Here is an 18,350-nt window from a genome sequence, read left to right as displayed (position 1 = left end):
CTCCCCTATACGCTTATTCAATTTCTCCTCAGAATCTAAACAACGGATCTTCCACGACACCAACCTCTTCCTCTCAGCCTCCCACCCTTCCTTCTCCTTCTCCAACGCCGCCTTCTCCTCCGCCAACTTTTCCACCTTACCCTGCAACTCCCCCACCTCTTTCACTTCCCTTCTGTAAAGGGACCCCACACGTCTACCCAACACCAATGCCTTACTCCCAAATTCAACCATGGTTCTCACAATATGATCAACCTCCATATTGTCGATGGAGTTCACAACAGTATCTGGCAAGTTGATTGAGATGTCCTTCCTCACGCATATCTCCGGCAACTCAATTAGCCCGGCCTCCGGCAACTTCTCGCCACTGGCCGACCCCGCCCCATCACCTGACCCGAGAATAGCTGCCCTTATTTTCTTCACATCCTTACCCTTCCCAGGTCGAGGCGGAAGCTCAGCCCTCCTCTTCGCGCCGCCATGAACGTGTACTTCCACCACGGTTTCCTGCAGATTGGGAACACCAGTTTTCCCAGCCTCCTTGGCCTTGGCGGCCATCTCCTTCCTCAGCGCTTGAAAGAGCGCCAAGTTCTTCTTACCAGATTGTGCCATATGCCCTGCAATAACATATCACAACTCGGATCAAAACAACTTAGCATCATTAACACAGTTTAAGTAATAAACAGATACCTTCAATATCTATAATCGGATGCACCGAATTATAAACCCTAACTAAGCCCTTAGTGGGCAACTTATCCACAAATCTTAACAGCGATGATTGGTCACGAACATCAGATGCAACCCACGCATAACCGCCCCTGGCCGGCCAGTTACTCTCCTCCAGCTCTTCAGGAGGATCTTCTCGGACCTCCCTCACCACCTCCATTGGCATCCCGCTTGTGCCAACTCCAGCACTCACACCCTCTCCACGAAACCGTTCATCTCTACTCCTATCCGACTCAGTACTTTGACTACTACTAGACGTAGATAACGACGAGCTATCGCTACTAGACATACCTGTTTGAGTTTTTACGGAAAGATGTCGGCGGAATTTGGGAACTAGTCGGACAATATGATGCGCACAAGATCTCTGATTTCGAAACTCGCAAATGAACCAAGTGAACCCTCAGCTGCTTTCAAACCCATATTTATAGTCCACGATCCCAAACGACTAAAACTCTTCCCGCCAAAATGAAACCCCAGACCAATCGACACCATCATTATGAAGGATATGACACATAAAAAACGACGGCGCCAAAAGTTTAACGATGTGACCACCTGACGCCCTTTCACCTACCTTCTGACACTTCCAAGCCTTAACACTGTTCACCACACTTAAAGGCTGGGGGACTGGTGTATCACACCTAGCCGGTTTTGCTAGTTCACCAACACATGTCATCCTTGACCGATAACCCATATTGGACAAGGCTGGGGGACTGGTGTACCGTACCTAACCGAACTCAATCAAGTAAATAGTACACACGTCAAAACCACCTACCATCTAGTACCCGGACACCACCAGCACAAGTCATCTAGGCAGGTAGCCGGCCGAAACCGACTACTTGCCTAGAAAGTTAACCAACATCAATACCCTATCTTCAATAGACCTCTAAGACCTGTTTCAGGACCAGGCCCACTCATGGCCCAAGCTGGAGCCCAAGCTGGAGCCCAAGACAAAGCCCAGCCCATACGATAGTCAAACGTCATTAATGTTCTATAAATACACGTGGACCCCATCATTTAAAGGTACGCATTCATTAATTGCTGATTTAACTCCTTGAGAGCTTTGACTTACTTGAGCTTCGGAGATTCTTCTGCAGGTAACCCCTCCTGGGTTCAAGCCGACATCTATCGAATGGGAAGAGGCCAACTGAGGAGATAGCAGACTACATGGTAAGGTGACTCTTGTGTCTGACCTCTTATTTGTTCTCTGCAGGAACAGTTTTTAACTAAATTTTTTATCTTTTTAAAATGAACAATAGTTTAATTATTCATATATATATATATATATATATATATATATATATATATTTGGGATTTTATTTAAAAAATAGTTTCAAAAACTTCTATTTGAAAAAAAAATAAGAGAAAATTATATATATTGTATGATTTTCTTAAATGATGCTATTCATACCTCTATAATTTAAAACAAATATAATTATGTTTTAAGTTATCAATAAAAGAACATTCAAGTGATTTATTTTATTTATATTTATACTTACGTATTATTATATATATATATATATATATATATATATTATTTATTTATTTATTTATTTATTGTATATAAGACACAAATTTATATTATTATTACTATTAGTGACAAATCCAAAATAGCCCAATACTTTTAGGGTCCTAGTATCCTTTTCAAATATTAACCTCCCTAAAACAAACAAAAAATAATATTTGAAGTAGAAGTTGTTATTATAGGATATAATATGATATTAACATAATCATAAGCGAATCCATTAACGTGTTCATTCCTGAATTTGGAAAGACTACAAATACATGTTATTGTACAAAATATTTCATCTTATAATCGTTGTTTGCTTATTCTTATTCAAAATCCCTTACTCACTTGAGTTTCAGAGTCCCTATAGATGGACCTTCCCCTGCTTTGGTGATTCAATGTTCGACAACAAGATGGTCGTCAAGTTAGTCCACATTTGAAACAACCCGACCAAATTTGGTAAGGACATTTGGTGCCCACCATAGGGCCAAGTTGAAATACTTCCTCAATGCATGGTGTTGATGCGCAACAAACCTACGCATCAATTATTTCAGTTACAATCAGTCATTAAGTAGTAGATTATTATTAGCTTGAGTGTTTTGTAATTCTGATGGTTAAAGATCATATATAAGCTGAACCATTTTTATGAATGAAAAAGTTGAGTTTTATTCAGAAAATATTAGTTTTATCTCTTCTATCTTAGTGAGAGTGATTCTCCTAAGTTCTTGAGTGATTTAAGAATTCCTAAGTTTTATCAAAGGTCATTCATCCCTTTGTGTGTTTAAACTCTTAGGCTTATCTTCAATTTTTAGAAGTGTGACGTCTATCAATTTACGCTCCTTCTTATCTATTCCATTTTCTCGTTTTAAACAATTTCTCAAATTTCTTGCTTATTATTAGCATTCAACCTTGATAAATCAATAAAACGCCCACCCCTCTGGATTCACATTAGTAGCTTCCACATGGTAACACATGAGTGGTTCATTTTGTTAGAGTGAGGATTGCCACATGTCAAGTTCTCTTTCATCCCTTAACGGAGAGTTCTCTTACAAAGGTAGTGGCCATGTGTCATTATCCTATAGGAGAGACTTTTCATAAAGTAGTTTTTCACATGACAACATATGAGGGGTTCATTTTGTGAGAGTGAGGATTGCCACATGTCAAGCTCTCCTTCACCAAGATAGTATTTTTATGGTTTTTGTGCATGTTAGCATTTTAGGGTTTGGACCATTTTGCAAACATCTTAATCTATAAATAGAGGTGTCCCCCATGTATTTCTCACTTTGAGAATGATAATGTTATGTTGCCAAAATTATTTTTGATTCATACTTCTTCTCTTAGTCGCTTGCTAGAGCATCCTAAGAGGTCCCTCTAACACCCATTTCTCTAGAATTGGCCTAACATCTCTTAGAGCTCCATAAACAATCTTCATCCCACCATTAAATCACCAAAATCGAGAGTCACTTTCTCTCAACACCAAGCTTCTGCGAATCCACCATCCACCAAAGTCACCATTTCAATCTTTGGCCCAAACTAGCTTGAGGAGGAGGCTATCATTTGGTATCAAGAGCTTTGGTTCTACAAGAGCTAAGTTTCTTGTTCCTTACCTATGTTATTTTTATTCTTTGTGTTCATGTGTTTTTCTTTCTTGTCTTGTTTCCAAATCAACTTCTTTTCCACAAAAAAAAATGTGCTAGCAGCAATGTGGGCTATTTCAAAAGAAAGTCCTTTGAGTCTACTTTCCAACAAAAAAATAATGAATGCATTTGGCATTCTGTGGAGAGAGTTCTGAGTAAAATAGTCAGCAAAGGTCATATTTGTCAACATCAGCGTTTTTCATGGGTTTTTATGCTTAGGCTTCCATATTTTATGTTGTTTGTGTGCTTTTGTGTTTTTTGAGTCTTGTTTCATGTTACCATTTGGTCATATCATGTTTGTTGGGTCATTTTTATTTTCAAATCTATCCATGTTGTCTAGAGTCATGTTTAGTCCTTTTAATGTCATTTTCTCCTAGTTTTGAGCTTTCAAAAATCACAAAAATATACTTTTTTGTTTTCAAAATTGCATCATATATCACCTTGAGTGCTTTTTCTTTACATATTTGAGTTCATATTTGTCATTAGACCATTGACAAATTCCTAGAGTTAAGTTTCCTTTATGTTTTTTTAAGTTTTATGTCCTATTTTGATTCTAGTAGGTTTTTCTTCTATTTTGTGCTTTTTGAACCTTTGAGCTACCCAAAAGTGTTTTCAAAATCATATTTGGTGTGGTAGTGGGGTGTGTGTTGGTGCTGGAAAATGTGAAAATAAAGAGACAAAAAAAAATCACAACATTGGGTACATCAAAAGCAAGAAAAAATAAAAAATCAAAAGCAAAAAGTGAAAAGAAAAAGTAGAAAAGGAGATCACTACCATCAAAAATCATGTAAGCACTATAATGTTGATTTGGTGGGCTAATTTACTTGATATATGTGCTCTGTCCAATAGCCAAGCTTCATGCATTTGATGCAAACAAAAGAGTGTCCATAGTACACCTTTGGCTTAAGGCTTGTAAAGACAAAAACATCATTTTCTACTCTAGTATTTTTTGGTTTTTTGTGATCTATTCTAGAGCTTTTCTTTAGGTATTTCGTTTGTGTGCCTAACCTTTTTTCTTAGCCTTTATTTTCTTGCTTGTCTCCTTCCTAACTCAGTTTTTTCATCCTAAAATTCCTTTTAAAGAGCTTTGTTCATTTTTTGCCTTTATTTGCTTTATCCTTGGCATTCTACTCTCGGTTTTGGAATTATAATGTGGTGTAGGAACTTTTGAGATTTGGCCAAGAGTAGAGGAAGCCCTTGGAGGCATTGGAGGCCTATTTGGACCTCAAAGCTTGAGTTGGAGAGAAGAAGAAAACGGAGTGAAACACTTGGAGAGGAATACATAACATCTTTGCTTGTATTGCAATTTTTGGATTTGTAATCTTGTATTTCTTTGGACTTGTAATTCATGGCCAAGTTAGGTGTCTTGGGGGAGTCATAGGTACTCAATACCATCTCCTAACTTCAACCTCTAATCTCTTATTAAATTCCTTTTTAGTTGGTGAGGTTTGAAGGTTCCAAAGTGCCTTCTAACTACACCGTTAGGCCACATAGTTTTGTTTAATTGTTTTCCTTAATTGTTTTCTTTTTGCTTGTAGTTTAGTGTGAGTCTACTTGCTTTTCAAACCTAATTCCCTTTGAGAGGTTAGGTGTAAGAGGGCTTGAGGTAGCTTTGGCAAGGAAAGGCTTGAATTTTAAGTAATCTTTAGTGATTCTCTTCCCTTTTCTAGAAGTGAATTCAAAGTTCTTTTGCTTCTTAAAATCCCTTAAGGAATTAGAATTTGAAATACAAGTTTGTTTGTTGTATAGCATGTTTCAAAAACTTTAAGATGTCTAAAGCTTCTTCTAAGGCTCCATCTTACCAAATTGGTAGTGATTTTAGTGAAGTGCCTAGTTTACAACACTTGGCTAAAGAACTAAAGTTACTAAAAATTTGGCAAAGACAAGAATCCATTTTAAAAGAAAAAGAAAGAGTTGAAAGGGATGAATATCTTACAACCTTAGAGGAGGAGCTTAGGATACATAATGCAAAGCAAGTTAAATTTCAAGAGGAGTTGAGACAAAGAAAAAGTAGGAGTAAGAGTGTGAGAAACTCAAGGAGAAACTCCCAACATAATACACAATTCACACACTATAAGGAGGATAGTAGGATTTTGAACTAATACTATCAACCTCCTCGACCTAGAAGGCCAAGAAGGGAGCGTGAACACCAATAGCCTAGAGAAGTTAGGGTTAACCTTTCTCATTTCCATAGGAAGGAAAATGTATAGGCATACTTGGGAAATGAAAGTGGACCAACTTTTTGAATGCCATCAAGTGAGTGAGCAAAGAAAGGTATCCGTAGCCACTTTAAGCTTCCAAGGGAATGCCATGTATTGGTGGACTTCCCTAGTGAGAGAAAGAAGACTCTCCAACTCCCCTCAAGTAGAGTATTGGAACGACCTAAAGAGTGCCCTAAGAAGAAGACACATACTTGCCATCTACAATAGGGAGCTTATGGATAAACTCCAAAAGCTTCAAAAAAAGAACATGAGTGTGGAAGAGTATAGACAAAAAATGGAGCTCTATATGATGAGGGCGGGAATTAGAGATGGAGAGGAAACCAACATTTCAAGGTTTTTAAGTGGACTCAATCTTAACATTAGAGATAAAGTGAAATTGTTGCCCTACCAAGACTTAAATGACTTGGTACAAATTTGCATTAAGGTTGAGATACAACATTTGAGAAAAGGTTTGAAAGATAACCATTCAAATTGATATGTCAAGAGAGACTACAAGAGGGAGGGAAAATAAGTGAAAAGAGAGGAACCCTCTAAAAAATTTGAAAAAGAAAAAGAAAAACCCAAGAAGGGGTTATCATCATTCACACGCACAAATGAGATCAAGTGTTTTAAATGTCAAGGTAGAGGTCATATCTCATCACAATGCCCCTCCAAGAGGACCATAATCCTAAGGGGTGTTGATGCATATAGTAGTGAAGAAGAGAAAAAGAAAAGTGCAAGTGAGGATCAGAGTGAGGGTCAAGATTCCTACCCTTGTGAGTAGTGGCGGATCTTGACTACAAAATTTGGAGGGGCCAAAACAATATAATTATTTGATTATTAGATTGGATCATTAGTATAATGCTTCAAAAAATAATTCCTCTAACTAAACAATTTGATCATTAGGTTGGATCATTAGTACAATAATTCAAAATATGTGAAGAAGTAAAATTTATCTCGTTTTCATCTTCACCAACAACTTCTCTTCTATCACTTTTAAAGAATGAATCTATGGTTTTATTCTTCATCAATATACTTTTAAAAAGTTAATATTAAAAAATAATTTATCATAATCTAATGAGAAATTGAGAGTCGTAATTATTAAAAGAAAAATATATTATAATCAAGTCACAAAATCGGTTTGAAAAAACACATAATACAATATTTTTTTCTTCTATATTCATAAAATAACTGAATATACAAAGGTTCATGAAATAAAAAATATTGTTAATAACTATTAAACTAATAGTTCATTATCAAGTTATACAAGAGAGTTATCTTTTTTTCTTCAAGGAAGGAAGAAAACAAATGACAAATGAGAACAAAAGTAATGAGTTTGTGTCTAACTTCTTTTTTTCTTCAAAAACAAAAAGGAAAACATATGAGGCTGAAAGATGAGTACAAGTTTGTGAAAACCTAAAAAGATAATGAGAAATAAAATAAAAAATATCTTAATAAAATATTTGTTTTAATTACTCTTTTGATTTTTGTTTCCAAAAATGTAAGTTGGTCCCCTCAAGTTGATTTAGTCTCAATTTGGTTCTGATTTTTTAGTCGAAATTTGACATTTTTTTGACAAAAACAAAGACAAAAAAATAATTAAACCTAAATATTTTTACTCTTTATTATATTTAATTTTATATTTTATTAACATTAAATATTATGCTTTATAAAAAAATTAAAAAGACACATAATTTAAATTTCTATAATTTTTAAAATATACTACTTATAATTTAAAAAAATTTCAAAATTTAAAAAATATATATAATTAAAAAAAATCAAAAGTATATATATAATTAAAAAAAATAAAAAATATTTTGGGGGGGCCACGGTCCCTCCCTGCTCCTTATATAATCTGCCACTACTTGTGAGGGAGATTTCCTTATGATGAGAAGATTTCTTAAAAATCAACCTAGTCCTCAAGTCCTAAACCAAAGGGAGAACATCTTTCATATAAGATGTAAAGTTTAAAATAAAACATGTTCTCTCATTGTGGATAGTGGCTCATGTTGCAATTGTTGTAGTACTAGGTTAGTGGAAAAGTTAGGTCTCACAATCAAACCTCATCCAAAACCTTACAAACTTAAATGGCTTAATGAAGGAGGGGCTTTGAATGTGGACCAACAAGTAGAGGTAAAGCTCTCTATAGGGAACTATGAGGATAAAGTTCTTTGTGACATAATCCCTATGGAAGCTTGTCACATTCTCTTAGGTAGACCTTGGCCATTTGACAAGAAAACTATGCACAATGGTCTTACCAATGAGAATACTCTCCACCACAAGGAAAAGAAGTTTGTTCTTCATCCCTTAGCACCTTCCAAAGTGTTTGAGGATCAATTACAAATGAGGAAACTAAGGGATGAAGAGAGAAAGGAAGAGAGCATGCACAAAGAGTTAGGGGAGCAAGCTCCCACTACATACATTCATGAAGAGGGGATTTGTCTTAGAGTGTGAGAAAGGAGAAGAATTTGTCTTAGAGAACTTTAAATAAAACTCTCCTATGTGAGCAACCTTCTTACCTCCTCTTTTGTAAAGGAGCACTTTCATGCACATCTTCTAATCTAGAACCCAAGTATCCATTTCTTTTGCAAAAAATTTTGAAAGAATTTAATGATGATTCCCTCAAGAAGACCCTAAAGGTCTTCCACTAATTAGGGGCATAGAACATCAAATAGATTTTGTTCTTGGGGCAAGCTTACCAAATAGGCCAGCCTATAGAACAAATCCCCAAGAAACCAAGGAGATTGAAACTCAAGTGAAAGATTTGCTAGACAATGGGTGGGTTCAAAAGAGCTTAAGTCCATGTGTCGTGCCCGTGTTGTTAGTCCCTGAAAAAGATGGAAAATGCAGAATGTGTTGTGATTGTAGGGCTATCAACAACATCACCATTAAGTATAGGCATCCAATTCCAAGGCTAGATGACATATTAGACGAGTTGCATGGGTCCACCATATTTTCCAAGATAGATCTTAAGAGTGGTTATCACCAAATAAGAATAAGAGAAGGTGATGAGTGGAAAACCGCATTTAAGACTAAATTTGGTCTCTATGAGTGATTAGTGATGCCTTTTGGCTTAACTAATGCACCTAGCACTTTCATGATATTAATGAACCATGTCCTTAGGGATTGCATTGAGAAATTTGTGGTTGTATACTTTTATGACATCCTAGTGTATAGCAAGAGTTTCATGAGCATTTAGGACATTTGAAGGTTATTATCTCCACTTTAAGAGACAATCACCTTTTTTCAAACAAAGAGAAGTGCACATTTTGTGAAGATAATGTGGTCTTTTTAGGTTTCATAGTGAACAAGCATGGTATGCATGTTGATCCCACCAAAGTCCAAGCCATTCAAGATTGGCCAACTCCCCAAAATGTAGGAGAAGTTAGGAGTTTTCATGGTTTAGCATCCTTTTATAGGAGATTTGTCCCTAACTTCTCAAGTATAGCTTCACCTTCAATGAGTTGATGAAAAAGGATGTGAAATTTGTGTGGGGAGAGAGACAAGAGTTGGCTTTCAAGCAACTTAAAGAGAAACTTACCAGTGCACCCATTCTAGCTCTCCCAAACTTTGCAAGGACTTTTGAGATAGCATGCGATGCTAATGGTGTAGGGATAGGAGGAGTTTTGTTACAAGAGGAACACCTCATTGCCTATTTTAGTGAAAAACTCAATTTTGCCACTCTTAACTACCCTACCTATGATAAAGAGTTGTATGCTCTAGTGAGGTCTCTTCAAACTTGGGAGCGCTATCTAGTTTCCAAGGAGTTTGTCATTCATAGTAACCATGACTCACTTAAATATTTGAGGGGTCAACACAAGTTGAACAAGAGACATGCAAAGTGGATGGAATATTTGGAACAATTCCCTTATGTGATCAAATATAAGAAAGAAAAATCAAATGTTGTGGTCGATGCTCTTTCTAGAAGGCACAACCTCTTTTCAAAACTCGAACCACAAATTCTTGGTTTTGATCACATGGGAGAGATGTATGATCAAGATGGTTTCTTTTCCTCCATTTTTGCTAGTTGTCAAAAGAAGGCTCGAGGGGGTTACTATGTGTCAAAGGGATATTTGTTTAGAGAGGGTAAGTTGTGTGTGCCTCAAGGTTCCCAAAGGAAGCTCCTCATCAAGGAGTCACATGAGGGAGGTCTCATGGGCCATTTTGGAGTTGATAAAACTCTAAACATTCTTTAAGAAAAATTCTATTGGCCCCACATGAGAAAGGAAGTTCAAAGACATTGTCATAAGTGTATTGCATGCTTGCATGCCAAGGCTAAGACTCTGCCTCATGGTTTATACATCCTTCCTCATTGCTTTATCCCCATGGGAAGACATTAGAATGGATTTCATCTTTGGTCTACCCAAGACCCAAAGGGGATTTGACTTTATTTATTTTTGGTTGTGGATAGGTTTAGTGTAATGTCCCTACTGAAAATTACTTAATTAAAATAAATAAATAATAATGGAAAAATAAACGTCATAATTTTATTATTCCCAAATGCAGAAAAATTTGAAAATTTGTTCAACGTGCCTCAAATTAAATAATCCAGTTTAATAATTTCATTACAAGTTCCCAAAAACAAAAAAAAACGTTATCAAATCCCAAGCTTAGAAGTCTCATGCTAGCCCTCTCTATCGCTATGCGTCAATAGTATCACCTGGAATATCATCTACTCCCGTGTGAAAAGTCACACGATCATCGCCAAACACAAACAAAAAGGGTGAGCTCATAAATAATTAACAAATAGGTTAATAAAATCAAGATACACTTAGCTATTTTATCCTATTTAGTTCTTGGCCAAGACCTTAATACCTCAAGGCTTTTTAACATGCAAGTCACACAAATAATGCTCCCGCGAACCTGCCCACTCGTGGTCCTGCCTCTATGAACCTCCCCGCTCGTAGTCCAACTCTACGGACCTCCCCGCCCGTAGTCTAAAACACGTGATCCACCAGCCACGAACCTCCCCGCTCGCAGCATCTCCAGTGTGAGTATGGAACATACGAACCTCCCCGCTCGTATCCCCACTCGAGAGTATCAGGATATGAACCTCCCTGCCATATCATCACATGTTCACCACCAGCCATGAACTTACCCGCTCATGGCATAACATCTCCTGATCGAAGTCTCACATCACAACACACAAACGCATGAAAGAAGACCCACTGCCTATAGCGTTATCGCGTGGCGCTGCCTAAGTGCCGCTAGGCAAAAATCTTGCGCAGACCGCCTGGTGGGACACCATTGTCGCCAGGTGCCAGGCTGCTTCCAGACCCACTATCTTAGGGTCTATCGCCTGGCGGGTCACTTCTTATCGCCAAGCACCGCGCGTTCCAGGGAACATCCCTGATATTTTATCGCCTGGCGGACCCCTGTGTGATGTCAGGCGCCATACCAGTAGCGAGATGCTGTTGGTTTTTAGCACCCAAACCTGATTGTCCTGCAATCCAAAATGCTTCCAAAAGTAGTAATGTAAACCCAGCAATCAAGGTCTAATTCTTAGTACCCTGTCACCCTCACATGGTTCAATTACCTATAACTCACATTCACAAATTCCTCTATTCGAGATCCATGATTCCCCAAGTACTCTAGCATTGTATAATGACTCAGTCACGCTTATGAAAATACTCCCAATTCAATATCTAAAAATCAGACAACCTACTTCTACTACACTATAATGGTACCAAAACTTTTCACTCAAATACCTTCCAATTAAGTTACACAAATTATGGTGGATACCTTAACCTACCATATTATAGTTATCCAATTAGTTCCTACAATCCCAATTACACTTATCCTTCATTCTGTTTTAAATTCTAGATCCACATTAACACTCACACACCCTACTATGAGCACATCTTTATAATCTTTTTATTTCTGCATTCCAAATTTTCACGGCTTAAGCACAATATTCTCGTCCATCCAAATTTATATCAATGACCAATACCCAACTCTCGATTTCCAGCACTATCAAAATGCTAAGCTGGAAAAACACCGCCAGGTGGCGTATCAGATTTTGGGAATTTCCCAGTTTTCTCCTTTGTGCGAAAAAAAAAATCCTTAATCTTCCTCAACCCCGTCTCACCATACAACTAGGCCGAATTTTCATACGCACATCCAAAAAATAAAATGCATAAAATATTACCATGAGTAATTAACAATTTAGATGCTGGGATTAATTCCTAATTAACCTCTCACAACCCCATCTTAATTAAATGATCACCCACACACCCTTGCTCCAAGGCTTTATTATACAATCCAATTTCATTCCGTTATAGTATTAATCATCAAACACGATATACACCAACCAATTCCAGAAGTCATAATGACTTATGCACCAAACAACACAAAAACAGTCCAGAACAACGTCACGCAGCCTGGTGATAGTTCATCACCGCCAGGCGGTTCAAACTAGAACCCAGAAAACTGGGTAGAAATAGATGAGTCGCCTGGTAGTACACTCATGATCGTCAGACGATTTTTGAGCGAAAACCCAGAAACTTGCGAAAAACAGCATAAAAAGGGTGAGATTTCATGCAATTAGCTCATGGCAAAACTCACACATTATACACGAATCAAAACATATAGGAGCAGCTCCCCTTACCTGGAAATCATTGCCCAATGACAATTCACACTTTTTGCTTGATCTCCAATAGCCTTCGCTGGCCTTTCCAACCAATAACTCTTAACCCTATCTGCAAGCAACTCGAATCCTCTGGAAAATCTCTGCCCAAACCCCACACAAAACTGCAGTCCTTCATTATCCTTTAATTCCCTTCTCTCTCTAAATTACTACCCCTTCATCACCCTTTACTCCACAAAAACAAAAACTTAATGGTTATTCAATGACCATTATTGGTTATTTTCCCAACTCCTTTGGCTGCACTTGGAACACTAGGGTTTCCATAGCCTTTCACATTCATGCCAAAAACAATTTGGCAAAAAGAAAGCTTAATTCGCATGTACCAAGTTTTGAACCTATAACCATGCTGTCAACACCCAATTTCGTCCGGGTAAATACATTTTTTTAAAATATATATACATATAATATAAATAATAATAAAAAAATTAAAAAAATGTTTTGTTTGATGGTAAGTTTTTTAACTTTAATTCTACTATGGAAAAAAAAGAAGAAAAAAAGAAGGGAGAATCTAATTTATTTTTTAATTATCACACACTTTTCATGAGGCCAAATGTTTTGTACATATTTTCACCCCATTGTTTGCTATTTACACTTCATACATGACCTGTCAGAAAAGGACATTTTATGATTTCTTCTTTTTAGAGAAGAGTATAATATTAGGAGCAGTTTTGTTCATAATGATTCAAAAAAATATCTTGAATTTATGCTTATGTGATGTGTCTCATTGATTTTTGCAGTCAGAGAAGGTATCATTTCAATAATTAGAAGCAAATATTCTCAATAATAATGCTTTTTAGAGAAAGGTACGATCTTAATAATTAGAAGAAAATGTTTCTGATAATAATTAGAATCAATTATATGAATAATATGTTATAATTTGATCAGGGTCTTCATGTACCGAAAAATATATGATTCTAGTAGTTACAGACAATATTTTGTTAATAATTATAATCAATACACTATATATTATGCTACCCTTTAATTTCTATAATATGTTTCATCGAGACCAATTCCTTCCTCATATATTTTATTATAATTAAGGAATAAGATTTATGTGGTACCACAAGGTGCCTATATAAGCACAAAACTTCTGCAATGCAGGACACAGAAAAAAAAATAGAAAAACCCCTCTCCTTTTTTATTACTAGAACACACACACAAAAGGCGTCACCTTAAGGTAAATTATCTTTGCTCCTAATATTATTCATGTACTGCTTAGATTCTCTTATAATATCAAATGTATGATCGATTGACATGTTGTATGACTAAATGTGTTTGGGGGTTTGGGGTCCAGATGTTAGATGATTTTGGGTTTGGGTTTGTCATTGATATGCTCAACCCTTCTCTTTCCTTCTATTTGGAATGTCAATCTTGGTAATTAAAAGGGTTTTTTTCGTAGGCTTTAATTCTCTCTAAAAAAATTATAATAAATAAAAATAAAAATAAAAAATTATATTATTTCTTTGATATAAGTATTGCATATCATGTCAAGTCTCGAACTTGCTTGGTAATCAAAACACTCCTTCGTAGGCTTTTAATTCTTTTTTTCTAAAAAAAATTGATAACAATAAAAAATTATAAAATTATTTTTAATATCATGTCAAGTCTAGGATTATTTGATAACTAAATCTTTTATCATGTAGAATCTCGAGTTCTCTTGATATTAATAAAAAATATATATATAAAAATCTAAAATAAAATAAATAATAATAATAATATCAAACAACAAATATTTGTATAAAGAAATACGTTATCCTTGATTTTCCAAATGGAAATACGTAGGAGCGAGGTACAATCCTTGTCGTGCTAAAAACATATAAAAAAAATTTGTTTTTAATATTTATTATTTTCGTATGTGTTTTTTTTATTTTGTTTGATTTTTTGGGGAACAACAAATATTTTAAACATCAAATTATATCTTGCGCACTTAATTAAAGAGGGAACCGTCTTAAGATGGACGTTGTGGGGTGCTAATACCTTCCCCACACGTAATTGACTCCCGAATCCAAATTTTCTTTTGAAGACCATTGTTTTTAAAGTTTTTCTATAGTTTTCCATAATAAACTATGGTAGCGACTCCTCTATGTACTTTTTTAAATTATTTTTGTCGTCCCGCCGCGATCTCGGGTGCGACACATGCCATATCAAATCAATGCACAACCATTCAACCAATTCATGTTTCGTGATAATTCCTAGAAATCTAGGATTATATTATCACTCCTCATGATCAATCACATGAAAAAAATAATATACAAATAAAATAACACACAATTTAGCAAGATGGCTCATTTTATATCATACCAAAACGTAGATGTGGTTAACTCCATGGTTTGCCTAGGACCATTGTATCCGATAGGGATACCAAGTTCCTTATTTTTGGAAGACACTTTGGTCTAGGCTAAGAACCAAGCTTCATTTTTACACCGTTAGTCACCCCCAAACCGATGGGCAAACCGAGGTTGTGAATAGAACTTTAGGATCCATGTTGAGGGTTTTTTTGAAATGTAACCACAAATCTTAGGATGAGTACTTTCCCCACATTGAGTTTGCATATAATAAGGTGGTTCACAAGACCATCAAAATCTCTCCATTTGAGGTTGTGTATGGTTTCAACCCCCTCACTCCTTTATACCTCATACCTCTCCCAAATCCTAGTGATTTCATTCGTAAGAAAGGGGTATCTAGGTCCGAATTTGTGAAGAAAATGCATGAGAAGGTGAAGTCTCAAATACAACACCAAACCGAGAATTACACCAAACAAAATAATAAGGGAAAAAAGGAAGTGATGTTTTAAGAAGGAGATTGGGTATGGCTTCATTTGAGCAAAGATAGATTTCTAAAACAAAGGAAGTCCAAACACAATTCTTGTGGTGATGGACCTTTTAGAGTGCTTCAAAGAATTAACAATAATTCATAGAGGCTAGATTACCATGTGAGTATGATGTGAGTACTACTTTCAATGTTTTTTATCTAACCCCTTTTATAGGAGATTTGGAGCAAGATGAAGATGAACAACCTCTAGATTTGAGGTCAAATCCTTCTCAAGAGGTAGGGGATGATGGCACACCCTTAGCCAAGGGTTCAATCACAAGAAGCATGGCTAAGCAAATTCAAGAAGAGTTAGCAACACCTAGTCAAGGTGAAGCTAAACTCTTTTTCACTTGGGCCATCATGGAGCATTTTTAGACCTTGTATTAAGGGTCATGTAGTGTAGGTTTCCTTTGAAGGGCCTTGTATTAAGGGTCATGTAGTGTAGGGTTTTAAAAACAATCTTGCTTAAGTAGGGATCATCATATGCGCCTAGCTTAAGCAATTCTTTTATGTCTAATTATGTTAATTTAGCTAGCTTAGGAAGGGCGTCCCACACATGCCACATTGCAAACCCTTAATGGATAGTTCTCTTACAAAGGTAGTGGCCATGTGTTATTGTCTTATAGGAGAGGCTTTTCATAAACTAGTTTTCTACATGGCAACACATGAGTGGTTCATTTTGTTAGAGTAAGGATTGCCACATGTCAAGCTCTCCTTCACCCCTTAATGGAGAGTTCTCTTACAAAGGTAGTGGCCTTGTGTCATTGTTCTATAGGAAAGGCTTTTCATAAAGTACCTTTTCACATGGCAACATATGAGTGGTTCGTTTTGTGAGAGTGAGGATTACCACATCTCAAGCGCTCCTTCACTAAGATATTATTTTTAGGGTTTTGGTGCATGTTAGCATTTTAGGGTTTTGACCATTTTGGAGACACCTTACTTTATAAATAGAGGTGTCCCCCCTCCCCATGTATTTCTCACTTTGAGAATGATAATGTTATGTTGCCAAAATTATTTTTGAGCCATACTTCTTCTCTTAGTCACTTGCTAGAGCATCCCTAGAGGTCCCTCTAACACCCATTTCTCTAGAGTTGACCTAACCTCTCTTAGAGCTCCACAAACAACCTTCATCCCACCATTAAATCACCAAAATCGAGAGTCATTTTCTCTCAACACCAAGCTTCCGTGAATCCACCATCCACCATAGTCATCATTTCAAGCTTTGGCCCAAACTAGCTTGAGGAGGAGGCTATCAGAAAGGCTGATGAGTCATTATTTTCCTTTATTCTATTACCTTTTTGTGTCCATCTTGATGGATTTTTAGTGCTTAATTATCTATCTTTAGTGCATTTTCATCTATTGGGCTTTATTGGGCCATTATTCTGAATTTTGATTAATTTAGTATTATTTGATCTAATTTTCTTTTGTAATTATTTTCAGGTATTTTGTGTAAAGCAATTTTGGAGCTTGAAAACTAATCTTAAGATGAATACAGAGTTGTCATGTTATTCCCACATCATTGCCACGTTTGTGCCATTTCAGTTTGTTTGTCCATGTCATTGGGCCAACATTTTGGGCCTATAGTAGCATTTTTGTAATTTTGAAGGCTGTAGTGATATTTTTGTAATAAGAAGTGGCATAATTGATATGACCAAGTTTTTAGGGTTTTAGACAAGTTTTTCATAACTCTCTTCTTCCTCTTCTCTTTTGTTTTGACGTTTTGGAGAGCACCTACTTGGGAATCTTTCATTTTCTTCATTTTGTGGCCATTGGAGCACATCCCAGCTTAGGATTTTCCTTTTCCCACTTTTGAATTTTGTTTGTTCCTTTTTCCCTTACACTTATAATTCATTTTCGTTTCTGCTTGTGTTGTAAGTCAAATCACATGGCTAACTAAACCTTGCAATTGATTTTCTAAGGAGAATGTAATGAAATCTTGAGATTTTGTACATGTTTTTCGTTGTTTATGTTACTCTTCATCATTTTAATCGATGGTTTATTGTTGAATACGAATTTTAGGCATGCTTAATGTTAGGGTTCTTGTTCTTGCATTGAAACATACTTGAATCATGCTTAATGTTTCTAGGTTGTTGTTTCTAGATATTGTCACAAATGCATAATTAATGGGTATGATTAAATGATATGTGCTTTGCTTAATTGCATAATGAAATTGTGTTAATCTTCGCTTAGTGGTTTAATTGCGGTTTCATAAGAGTTTCTGGACAACGTATTTAATTTCGTAATCTGTGATACATGGAATTACATTCGAATCAAAGAATCAATGTGTTTTATAAATTGTTTTATTAAATTTGAAGTTGCTTTGCTTGGTGAATCTGCCAAATATCATGCATGACATTATATCTACATTACGTCTAGGACCCTTCCTAAATTCTCTTTTCAATGATCCCCTAGAGAACATAGAGAAACTCAAGATAAGAGTTGCCCTGCAAATGATCATACAAGAGAAACAAAATAAAATTATCAACCTTCCTAAATTAAAGGGTTTCTTGAACAACCAACCTTTCAAAGCTTAGTGAGTAGGTAAATATGATATTTACACACCACTTAACGCAAACCTAGAAGTAATGTTGCAAGAAGCTTAAAACTTAGAGCTCATCCGTTTTCGACAGCATTTCCAAGATCCTAGGTTTGGGAATCATAACAAGAGGTGCAATTATCATTGGAACCATGGCCCTTCAACCTAGGAGTGCACAAAGGTTAAGAACCTCATAAAAGAGCTTATCCAATTTAGAGCACTGACTCATTTTGTGTATGATGCACAAAGCAGTTGAGGTCAGAATCGTGGAAGCTAAGGAAACCTTAGTCAAAGT

At 36.1% G+C, this 18,350-nt stretch overlaps 1 pseudogene; it reads left to right on the top strand.

Moving 5' to 3' along the window:
- The first annotated feature begins 6,084 nt into the window (after positions 1-6,084).
- Positions 6,085-8,516, top strand: LOC146887558 (uncharacterized; annotated as a pseudogene).
- Positions 8,517-18,350: the final 9,834 nt, after the last annotated feature.

Source organism: Vigna unguiculata, chromosome 3, assembly GCF_037176805.1.
Source record: "Vigna unguiculata cultivar grain cowpea cultivar isolate G323 ecotype 2 chromosome 3, ASM3717680v1, whole genome shotgun sequence".
Classification (NCBI taxonomy): domain Eukaryota; kingdom Viridiplantae; phylum Streptophyta; class Magnoliopsida; order Fabales; family Fabaceae; genus Vigna; species Vigna unguiculata.
This window is presented reverse-complemented; position numbering and strand designations above follow the sequence as displayed.